Here is a 12,244-nt window from a genome sequence, read left to right as displayed (position 1 = left end):
TTACTTACAAACATAGTTTCACAAATTGTTTAAAGTATCCTGTATCCGTTAACTTAAAGATTGAGGCACAATTTGTTTGAATTATCGGTTTGAAGGCCAAGCACAAATTGTTTTATGCATTAATGATGAAAATGACTTGGAAAAAAAAAGATTTTTCAGTCTTTGGAGTTGAAAGTTCTAGAAATTCCAAATAAATGGCAAAATATTTGATGACAAAGATGGCTAAATTCATTTGATTTGTCTACTTTTAAAGCACTACAAAATAGCTGAGACATGCTGACCTTCTGAGTGATATTTCTCATTTTTTAGCAGTTATAGCAAAAGATTTGAACTTTCATCTACTTTAAGCAAGCAAGGAGAAGCCAAAGCATCAAAGACTGCAGAGAAACTGATTAAGCAGTTTTGCAAGTCACTTGGACCACATTTCAGCATCACCTTAAAGTTTTGCAATCTCAGGTCCAGACCTTATCTGGTAAGTCTACTGCACAAGGTTAATGTGCTGGGAATAATAATTGTAATAGTAAATAATATGTACTTAGTATGTCCTAGTGAGTCTTTATGAGCTAATAAATAACTATATGAGAGTATTAGGACAAGCAAAAAGAATGAAGAAATGAGCTATGGCTCATCTCCCTCTCTCCCCTAATGATTCCCCGAGTCATGCGAGTTTGATCAAAATTTGTCCGTGGATGATAGCTGACTTTACTAGTATGTCCATGGCGGATTAGAAGATAGATAACTAAATATAAGTTATTGAGTATGGAGAGTGAGTAGAAAATTTTAATATCTCTATAAGTAAATCTCGTAGCATATAGTCTAAAATATGCATCTTTACCTTTATTTACAGAATTTAAAGGGCTATAAAGAAGACTATATATAAAAAAATTACAAATAATATATAATATGATCAATACGGACTAGCACAAATATATGCCAGATATTAGAGAAGAGAAACTCACTCTCTAATATAAGGAAGAATAGACCACAAAGCAGACTTTAGTAATTATATATTAAATGCAATGACAAGATTTCAATTAACTTGAAAGATATATAAAAACTTTGAATATTATAAATATAATGTAGATTATTGCAGCAAGACAAAAAAGATCTTAATTTCAAAAATCAGTTGTTAATTTGAGATAGACTTTTGTTTAGAAAAGAGAATTATACCACTAAAAGATGTTAGAGGGAGGGAAACCATCAACGGTGTTTCTCCCTTTAACTGATTTAGAGATGTTAAAACATTGACTATAAATCTCCAAAAAATAAAAATAAGGAGAAAATATCATAAAGCAAAAAGAAATTAAAGTAAAACTAACTATAATAGCAAATATAAAAAGCTAACACAAAAGCTAAGTTAGAAAATAATAACACTCAATAGAGTAGTAAGCATGCAATTCAAAATTTTATTTAGCAGCAAGTTTAAGCAATTCATGAGCTGCGAGCCTTTGTCTAAGTATCATATGCTCTCATGAGGTCTTTGGTGAGAGCACACCTGCAAAATCATCAAATGTTATATTTAGGAACCCAAACAGGTTTGGGTTCCTTCTTATGAAAGAAGAATGTGATGCATGAGTGTTATGTAGTGAATTATGCAATTTGGGTCTCCATACCCAATGTGTACTACGGTAAATGGTGCAAGTATGTGCTATGTGTCCTAACATGCTATATGAAAAATATCTAACTTCAAGAAAAAGATTTCTTAATCGGTTCGGGTTATAATGCCTCTTATTAGTTATTGGATTTGGATCAAATGAGGGTGTCATCCAATTTTTCTTAAGTGCATCAAATTCAACTTTAAACCTCAAGTGAGTATTTTCTAAATCAATCTCCAAACAGTACTTTTTATGCTCATATTCTTTAGTATAAGCTTTAAAATCAGATTCAAGTGAGGTGTAGAAAGCTTTCATATAATCATGCTCTATTATTAATTCAGAATGCTTTTTATTTAAATCATCAAATTAATCAAGTAGAGGCATGTGATTACTATCAATTTGAAAGTGATCTTTACTTAAAATTTCATAATCTTTTTGTGAGTTCAAAAACTCCAATTTCAAACTAGCGTGAGTTTTCTTAAGCTTTCTATATGATGCATGAATTTTCTTATATATTTCAAGCAATTTGTCATAGGTTGGTTGGCATACCTCTTCTTGGTTAGATTATTCAAAATCATCAACTATTAAGCACAAATTTATTATCTCCTCTTTAGGTTCAGTCTCAGATGAGTCAGATGTAGACTCCGCCCAGAAAGCTTTTTGGGCTCACTTCTTATCCTTTATGAACTTAGGATTTTTCTCATTCTTTTCTTTGCTTGAGTGATCCTGAAGTATAGGGCAATCATCTCTAACAAGTCTAGGCTTCCTACATTCAAAACAAACAACATCATAAGAACCTTTAATTTTTTTTTATCCTTACATTTTCTCCAATTCTGATGATGCTTGTGACACTTCATTAGAAAGTTTTTGAATTGCCCAGTGATGAAGGCAACTTCATCGCTTTCAGACCTGGAGGAGTCAGTGTCGTAGTTGTTCGCCTTAAGTGCCGTCATTTTCTCCTTCTTCCTCTCACCTGCATCAAGATTTCTTTGGTTCACCCCTTTCTTGTAAGCAATGAGTGAACCAAGTAATTTATCGATCGAATAAGTATTTAAATCTTTAGACTCAAAAATTGCAGTGATTTTAGCATCAAAAGATGAAGGCAAGCATCTTAAAATTTTGTTCACTTTTTCATAGTTAGTAAGTTCTCTTCTTAACGCATGCAATGAAGTAACAATCTGAGTAAACCTTATATACATTTTAGAAATCATTTCACTAGGTTTCATACGAAAATATTTATAATCATGCAATAAAATATTCAAACAATATTGCTTAGCTTTATTAGTGCCTTCATAGGTGATACATAATTTATCACAAATTTCTTTTCTAGTAGAGCAAGTAGAAACACGCATGTAATCTTAAGATTTTAAAGCATAGAAAAATTAGTTCAAACACTTTGCATTAAGTTGTGCTAAATCTCTTTCATCAAAAGTTCATTCAGTAAAATGTACTTCAGTTTTAATTCCATTAAGTTCACGAGAAGGTGGACGATATCCTTTTTTAATAAGATTTTACATACGATAGTAAATCGATTGTAAAAAAGTAGACATGCGAGTTTTCCAAAAATCAAAAGGAAGATTATCAAATAAAGGTGGTCGTATTATAGAATATCCTTCTGTTGCATTACGATTACTGTTGTTAGCCATGGATGAAAATTCAAAAAGTTTTTAAACTTAATTTTTATGAATCCCACTCTGATACCACTTGAAAGTTCATTAAGGATGTTAAACCCTTAAGAACTAGCCCTAGGCTAACCAAGAGGGAGGGTGAATTGGTATTTTTAAAAAATCTTCTTACACAATCAAAGCATAAAACTTAAAACCAAAATCACCACAAAAATCAAAATGCGGAAATAAAAATAAAGAAAGATCACCCCAGATTTTAGTGGTTCGGTCAACTTGACCTACGTCCACTATGGGTGTCAATATTTGACCCGACCCGAAAACCCGACCCGGACCCGACCCAAAAAATCCAGGTTGGACCTGACCCGTTTAAAAAATGGATCGGGTTCGGGTTGACCCAGCGGGTTGTTGGGTTAACCCGAAAACCCGTTTATTTAAAAAAAAAATTATAAATTCCCGCCTAGGCCCGCCCTTGCCTGCTATGCTGCCCGATGCAAGCCCTGCCCACTGCCCGCTGCAAGCCCTGACCGCGTTGCCCGTTGCTTCGGCAATCGTGACTTCGAAAGTAGTGACGCGTGCTCGCAGACTCGTAGCTCGCTGTCGCGGTCTGCCGCTCTGCCTGGCGCAAGTTGCTTCAGCCTTCGTGCTCGTGAGCCCGCTGCCATCATCGCTGCGCCGCTGCCAACCTGCCATGACGCCGCTGCTGCCTCTGCCTCGGGTCAACGGGTCAGGTCGTGTCAACCCGGCAACCCACGCGGGTCGGGTCTAAGTTGAGATAGTCGACCCGTTTGCAAAAATGAGTCGGGTTCGGGTTGACCCGTTTAGAGCCGGGTCAACTCGGATTCGAACCGACCTGACCCATTTGACCCGAATTGACAAACCTAACGTTCACTCCTCAGAGGCGCCCTCCGAGTATTGCACTATAAAAGTGACTCTCCTTTTGCTCCCACAGCAAGACGGAGAAGCCATCACAAAAACTCCTTCCCACCAACCATAGTGAGTCAGAGAACCCAACTCCTTTTGCTTCCTCTTGAAGCAGGCAGAGAACCAAACTCCTTTTGCTTCCTCCTGAAGCAGGCAGAGAACCCAACTCCTTTTGCTTTCTCCTGAAGCAGGTCGAGAACCCAACTCCTTTTTTTCCTCCTGAAGCAGGTAGAGAACCCAACTCCTTTTGTTTCCTTCTGAAGCAGGCAGAGAACCTAACTCATTTTGCTTCCTCCTGAAGCAGGCAGAGAACCTCGACCAATTGCTGAAGCTTACCTCCCTTGAACCCCCAGGATGAAGGACGAAGACTGGAGAAGACTCCTTGGAACCTTGCTTGGAGCAACCTTTCTGAATTCCTCTCACAAACTTCCCCTCACAAGTTCCTCCCTCTCTCTCCCTCTGTCTCCCTCTCTCTCCCTCTCCTCTTGGCTCTCTCAGGTCAAGACAACAGTTAAAGGTCATTTTGCATGAAAAAAATTAGATCCTTTAAATAGAATTTCATGAACTGACATTATCGTCCAAGACGATAGGAATATCATCCTAGCCGATCAGTACAAAATAAGCTCAATCAGTCGGGACGATTTGGGACAATCAGAAGAAAATTGGTTATATTGTTCAGGCTGATATAATATCGTCCTGGCCGATTAGTTCAAATCCGAGTACAATCATCCTGAACATCGCCCGTAATAGAGTCTGGTCGATGTTAATTGTCCAGAACATCATCTCAACTGATATGATCGTATCAATCAGCCTTAATTGCTTTCTATAATTTATAGATTAATTTAGGTATAATTGTGCTGCATCATCCAGGACGATATAGAGATCATCCTAGCCGATGTCCTGAAATAAAGAGTACTTAAATTGATCTTGGAGGCTGATTCTTTCTGATTTGAGCTTATCTTCCTAGTCGATACAAGGATCGTTCAGGACAATATTCTTAATTATGGATACTTAACCAAGATGCTCTAATTAGGATTTCTATTTTTTGTAGGATCGTCCTGGCTGATATGAACATCGTCCAGGATGATGTACTCAAAACAGAAAAACACAGAAAATCCCTCAACTGTGTGTGTGTGTGTGCAAGGTTACTTAGTATCAGGAACCACTTTTACAATTGACTCAAGAAAAAGAAAAATATTACAGACTGACTCAACCTAAATCTACCTAAACTTGAGCTAGTTTGAGTTGCATTTGATCATGTGGACCTGAAAAGTTAGTAGGCAAGGCAGTCTTAGAAAAACATGAATGTTTGTTATCATCAAAAGTCTAATACATAATCTTAGATTCGCAACACCAAGTGATGAGATGACCATTTGGATTAAAATGTATATTTGAAATGTTAAAGGGCATTTTAGTCAATTATGGTTGACTTGGTCAACCAGGCCAAACTAAGGGCTAGGTTTGGGTTTAGTAAGTCCAAGGGAGTGATTTGAAACCAATGAAGTGATCTCATGCAATGGTGAAGTTATTTGGGTTGAAATAACCATTTAAATCCTTAAAGGATTATTTAGTCAAAGTAAGTTGACTTGGTTAACCATGCTTGACCAAGATTGAAATTTGAGTCCAATGCACTCCTAATAGTGTTTAAGATGCCTTAGTGAAGATTCTAAGGTTTTATTTGACCGGGACATGCTAAGGTTTGAGAAAAAGTCTAATTTTTTCCTTAACAAGCATTTTGGTCATTTTGACCCCTAGTCAATTGAGAGTCAAATTAGGTCCACCAAAATGTAGTTATGTGTTCAATATGTAATAAAAATAATTATGGACATGGTCAAGGGTTTTGGGAAAGGTCCGGAGGTCAAATTCCACAAGGTGTAGGGTCTAGTGCATGGGGCTATAAATATTTGATGGTTTTGTAGTCTTTGGATTTCGATTCATTTTCTAGAATTAGAACTGTCAGATTGGACTCAAATTTAAAGAGTTGACCCTAGGGGCATGCCTAATCCATATTTAATTAACAGATTATGAATTAGGGGTCATTGGACTTGGTTTTGAGGTGATTGAAAAATCACTAAAATAGGGTTTCGGGACAAGGACCTTTTACCTTAGATTTTGAACTGGACTTTGGGTTTAGTTTATTAAATTTGAATTTTCTATATCAATTATAGTTAAATGAATAAGTGTAGTTGAATGGATATGATTGAAGATTGGTTGAAGGCCAGATTAAAGGTTGATAGAAGGATGAATTGAGGTCTAGAGTGAAAATCGAATGAGATTTAGATGATTGACAAATGGGTAATTGTCAAGCATCAAATCACCAAGCAAAGATTTGGATAGGTCTTGATGACCTCATACAAAAATGAGGTCAACATCGACATAATGAGGAATTGTATTAGTTGAGGCTTTCTCCTTGCTACCAACAGAAGGAAGTGCATCAACTGGGCTTCCTCCTTTTTATCAATAAAAGAGGGAATTGAATCATCTGAGCCTTCCTTTTTGATATCGACGAGAGGAAGTGCATTAGCTGGGCGGCTTCCTAGAAGGATGAGAAAAAGAAAATAGGAGGTTGCTCAGGTTCAAATTTACACTAAGCAATATGGTGGATAGGCTTGTATTTAATATAATCAATATTTTCTTCTAGTCACTCAAGCCTTGTGCTCAGCCTATTTTCAAGGTCATTGAAAAGATTTGTGCATGTTGTAAAGAGTGTTGTTAGAAATTTATCCTGGATGGTAGCTCAATCCTAAACTTAGTTCTAGGAGGGCTTACTGGGGAGAATAAGGAGGGGCGTTTTGGGAAGAATGAGGGGGGACTTGTTAGGAAGAATGTGGTTGGGGGGTGGGGGTGATGGGGAAAATGAGTGGTATGGGTGGGGAATTAATTTTGTGTCGTTGGAGAGGGGATTTGCTGAGGAGAATGAGAGAGGTTTGGTGTTTAGAAGTAGTGGATTACAGTGCAGTCAGCTAGTAGGTTGTTTTCTTCCTCTTGAGTTACTCCTAGGAGGACATAAAAAATCTACACATAAATTATTTCATTGATAGCAAATCTCCAATCTTAGAGGGATTTATTAAAATATGCTCAAAGATAAATTTACATGTGTACCTTCCTTTTCTTTAACGTTCAAATAAATTATAGGCCTTTTCAGCAGAATAAAATATATATGTATTGCCCATCGAAGAAAATTGGGTCTTAAGTCAAGGTACCTATTGACATTTATTGAAAAGTGTTCCAGAAATCAAATATGCAGAAGAACAAATGTAATGTTATCTAATGAATTAGTAAAATGAATTAATAATAAGAATGATATTTAGGCTCTCTTTGAATTCACAATTAACTGAGGTATCAAAGTATTTAGATAACCTAGTGGCTTATGCATAGCAAACGTTCTGGCAATTTTATTAAACTCATAAGCTAAAAACTCCCTTGTGGACTCGACATAGTTAATATAAGAGATCTCATTTATATTATTCGCGATATTAAGTGCCTTCTTGGTGTTTTATAATTATTAAGGAAAAAAATAAATTTGACAATAAGAATATAATAAATATCTTTAACATAATGAATGGATCGATCAGTTGATCTATTAATTTATATCATATCACTCTTAATACTCATTGATCTGTATCTTGTAAGTGGCTCGCTCTACTAGAAGATCTCAGCAGCTTTATTTGGCAATCCTGTAAGCAGAGACACTTCATCTCATGTGACTTTTATCTCATGACCCTTGATGATAAAGTAATGCTAAGGAATATCCTAGAATTTGAGCATCTCATATATTAGTGGAACATTATGTTTAAATGATAGGAAATTTCAAAAATTGCTATATGTTTAATAACTTAAATGTGTCCTCGACATCCTTGTTTATTATCTCGACGAAAGATTCACAGATAGTTCTAAGAGTTTATATATAACAATGATAAGTAGAAGGCCGAGCATACATAAGCAGACATCACAGAAAAATACATAGTAAATATGTAATAAATATATAGTTATTACGTGGTAAATACACATTGATGTTATCTTGACAATTTATTGAAAATATTTTTTATTACAAGTTTAATTCTGAATGCACATTCGATACACCATCGATATACGGTAAAATACAATTGATATATAATAAATGCGTAGTTGATGCATACTAAATATGCAGTTAATACTAAGTTAAAAAAAGAGTCGAAAATGAACAAAAACAACTTAAAAATTTAAAAACTTTGCAACCTAACTTTAAAAATGGATGACAGTTGATACAAAGTTGATATCAGCGAATACACAGTAAGTACACAATTAATATGCAATTTATATGTAGTTAATACATAGTTTGAAAAAGATTCACCAAATAAACAAAAATAACTTAGTAATTTGAAAACTGTGCAACATAATTTTGGAAATGGAATAATAGCTCAAAACACAGTCAATACAGAGTTGATACACAATGAATACGCATTTAATATACAAATAATACTAACCAAGTAAATATAAAGTCCATTCACAATCGATAATAATAAATAAAAATTTTGCACGACGGTTTATATTCACCTGTCTGTAGCACCAAAAGCGTCTAACCCGTGTACGCCAAATTGATTGCCCTTTTCGCTTTTTTTAATAGTGGATTATGTTTAGCGTTCATTGGAGGGTCATGTGCTAACTTATAAAATGACAAGCAAAAACACCAAACTCTAAAAATTCTAAACTTAAAACCTAAAACCTATTTTGAGAGATAAGCCAAAAAAATAACTATGAATATAAGCTGAATGAGAATGATGGACTAATCCTGTTGGTGGATGATGAACTTAGTGCCTGGATACAGTTGAATAATAAATCGTTGGAAAGTCAAAGATGAAAGTGACACTGAACGCCAAATATTAAAAGTGAATGCCAAGATGCAAAGTGAATTAGCTCCAAAACTTTTGATCTCCCCAATTCAATTTTCATCTCTTGAGAGGGCCTCTGAGCCGGATCAGTCGATTGCCAAAAATAAAATAAAGAACTAAATTAAATATCAACGTATATGTTCAGCCTCTCCAAAGAATAATTTCTCATCCTAACAACCCCGGAAGCTCACATAAACATTAAAAATTATAGGGATTTTTACATACCTAACACTTAAAACAAGTCTATTTACCTATTTAACACCTAAACTTTCATATTTACCTATATACCACTTAAAAAGCCTAACCCTCATCAAGACTACCCCTACGTTTCCATCCCGTCAAACCGAAAACCCGACTGTCTGCTATGCCTTGACCTCCTCTTCCTCTCGCTCGGTTGTCTCACTGCTTTCACCTCCTCTTCAACTCGCCAGATCGAGTCATCAATCTGTTCCGATAGGTATGCTCTTCTCCTTCTTTCTATGCCGTTTTCGTCTTCGAACACCTTCTTTCACTCGCAATCAGCTTACGGTCTCTGGCCAAATCTTTGCTTAAGCCCGAACTTTACCGGTAGCTTATTAATCTGAAGTTCGCATCCAGTTAAGCAAACAGAAACCTTTCATGCGAACTTTTACTTTGCCTATAGCATTTTAGTTCAATTTCCTGCGATGCTTTGATCCTTTCAAGCCGAAGCTTGGGCAAACAGATGCAGATACTTCAAGGAATATAGTTATTTATGATTGTGTTTGAACCTTTTATGGAAAGCGAAGCTTGGACAAATATTTGGTATAAACTTGTTTGCAATAAAATTGTATAAACCACAATTTGTAAACGATTCAGATTAAACCACTAGCTGGAAAAGACGCCAAGCTGCAGAGGAAACAAATGCTGCATATTGATAAAAGCAGAACATATCAGTTGGAGCTGCAGAGGAATCAAAACAAAATACCTAAAGAGAAGAAATGCATGTGTCTCCACTAGCTGGAGAAGACACCAAGCGAATAGATTCACAAAAGGAGAAGACGAGCAGTGAGATTCGCAAACTAGATTGGCGAACTGTGCGATTACATCAAGAGAGGAAGTTGCTCTGCTCGAGTTTGGGGTTCCCGCGCTCTTGCGCGGTTTGGTGTTGACGGGAGGATACGGAATGTTATTTTTGATGAGAATAACAGTTTTAAGGTGGTATATAAGTAAATATGAAAGTTTAGGTGTTAAATAGTTAAATAGACTTATTTTAAGTGTTAATTATGTAAAAATTCCAAAATTATAACACCGAATACGGAATTTATCCCGATAACAACGAATACGGCATTTATCCCGATAACAACGGAACTACTAGCTGTGCAGAGCGCTCATGCTACTACCACGCGAGCAGTAGAGTCGAATTGGAAGCTTCAATTCAAAAAATCGGATGCGCGTATGCACGACAACAACTTCCTGCACCCCTCGATCTGGTTCTTTTAGAGTGACTTTCTTTTTCGCTGTTTTGGGAATCTAGGGTTTGCCGAAACCATCTTCACTCATCTCGATGCCATGGCGATGCCTGGGGTTGACTTCAAGTGGTGAGTCCTGCGGCTCCTTTTTCCTCGGCTCTTCGAAATTCTGATTTTTAAGCCCTGTTTTTTTTTTTATGTACAGGTACGATGGGTTCTTCCTGTCTATGCTAGCGACCAGCATGTAAGCGATTTTTATTTATTTTTTTAATATTTGTAGTGTATTGTTACCTTTTGGGAGCAATATTGGAAACTTGTCAGCTGATGTTTTCGTGGGGTATTTTGATAGTATAATCGTTTCGATCAAGTGGAAGCGGTACCATCTCTGCGTGCATCCTTTGCACATTTGGATTGTGGTGAGTTTCCTACAATCTTTGTGTAAAAGTGGTTTATTTCTGTTATGGTGGCCAGCTTAAGAGTTGATGCTGCCAGGTGGACTATTCTATCGTGTTCATGTTCAGGTTGCTGATGTTTCTGGACAATGGGCTTGCTGCGGGAATGGGTTTGTAAGAACTTTCTTTTTTTAGCAAGTTCGTATTCTTCTTTAAATTTTCTTAATTCACATTTTGTGGATCTGAAATTACTGTGCTATAATGACCGCCATATTTCCTTTAACTGACTTATATAACATTAAGGGACAACGCATCATTTCTTTTTATGGAAAATCGAATTAAATATTTGTCAGGCTGGTACATTTTGATTACACTTGATAAATTATTGCGAGCTCAGGACAAAACCTATTTTTTCTATTATGCTATTTAAAAGCCCAAAACTGATATTCTGTTTTGCTTTGACATTTACCGGTATATACCACTATCCACAATGTTTAAGTTCGGCCAAGGATCACCTGTGAAAAGTCCTCAGCAGGTCTGTATTGTTGGTTGAAATGAATGTCAACTTGAAAGTGTTTTAGAAATAAGTATTTTAGTTAGCTTTGAAAGACTTTTGGGCCGAAGAGGGTTTAAAGCTGGACATTTCAAATCACCAAGCTGACTACCAAAAATGGATAATTTTCTAGTTTCATCTGATAAAGCGCTCTTTGCCAGATATGTTGAAATGGGTTCCAATGGTATTTATTTCACATTAATTTGGCAAGACATCTGAAACATTGACCAATTTATTCCCTTATCTACAAGGTGTTTGTTACATGTCAAGCTTACATCTTAGATGTGAAAATATTTATTTTGGTGTTTTAAAGATGTGTTGGTTTTGATTAAATTTCTTCACTTCCCCATTTTATACTTTTGACTGCTCCATTATAATTACATGAATGTGTTGAATTGATTACTCATTTAGATAGATTTTTCTTTTCCTATGTAATAAAATACATTTTTTTTCTCAAAATAAATTTGGATTCATGCCGGGTAGGTCTACTATGGAAGCCATACATTTATTGAGAGGCTTGATGGAGAAATATAGAGAGAATAAGGAGGATCTACATATGATATTTATTGATTTAGAGAAAGCATATGATAAAGTTCCAAGAGAAGTGCTATGGAGAGTTCTTGAAAAAGAATAGAGAGTTAATAAACACATTATAAAATATAGCAAATCAAAGATATGTAGTAGAAGCTATAGTTTTCAACACACACGGTGTTTGACCAAAATGCTATATTTTTCCATCGGTTGAAATTAACATCAAATCTCACCTTAAGCCATATTTGCTTTAGCATGATGTTCCACTAGACATTGCAAGAGAGTACCTGGTGTATCTTTTTTTTAGATGATTCTACATAGTTGAT

The 12,244-nt window shown here is 35.8% G+C and overlaps 1 long non-coding RNA gene across 1 annotated transcript; it reads left to right on the top strand.

Annotated features, from left to right (window-relative positions):
• Window positions 1–9,750: 9,750 nt before the first annotated feature.
• On the top strand, window positions 9,751–11,877 carry LOC110094651. Its single transcript, XR_002302892.2, has 4 exons — window positions 9,751–10,571; window positions 10,648–10,686; window positions 10,792–10,858; window positions 10,935–11,877. It is a non-coding gene; the product is annotated as an uncharacterized LOC110094651 (long non-coding RNA).
• The last annotated feature ends 367 nt before the right edge of the window (window positions 11,878–12,244 follow it).

Source organism: Dendrobium catenatum, unplaced genomic scaffold (assembly GCF_001605985.2).
Source record: "Dendrobium catenatum unplaced genomic scaffold, ASM160598v2 fragScaff_scaffold_0, whole genome shotgun sequence".
In the NCBI taxonomy this organism is placed as follows: Eukaryota; Viridiplantae; Streptophyta; class Magnoliopsida; order Asparagales; family Orchidaceae; genus Dendrobium; species Dendrobium catenatum.
Note: the sequence above shows the minus strand (reverse complement) of the source record. Positions and strands in the feature narration are given on the sequence as shown.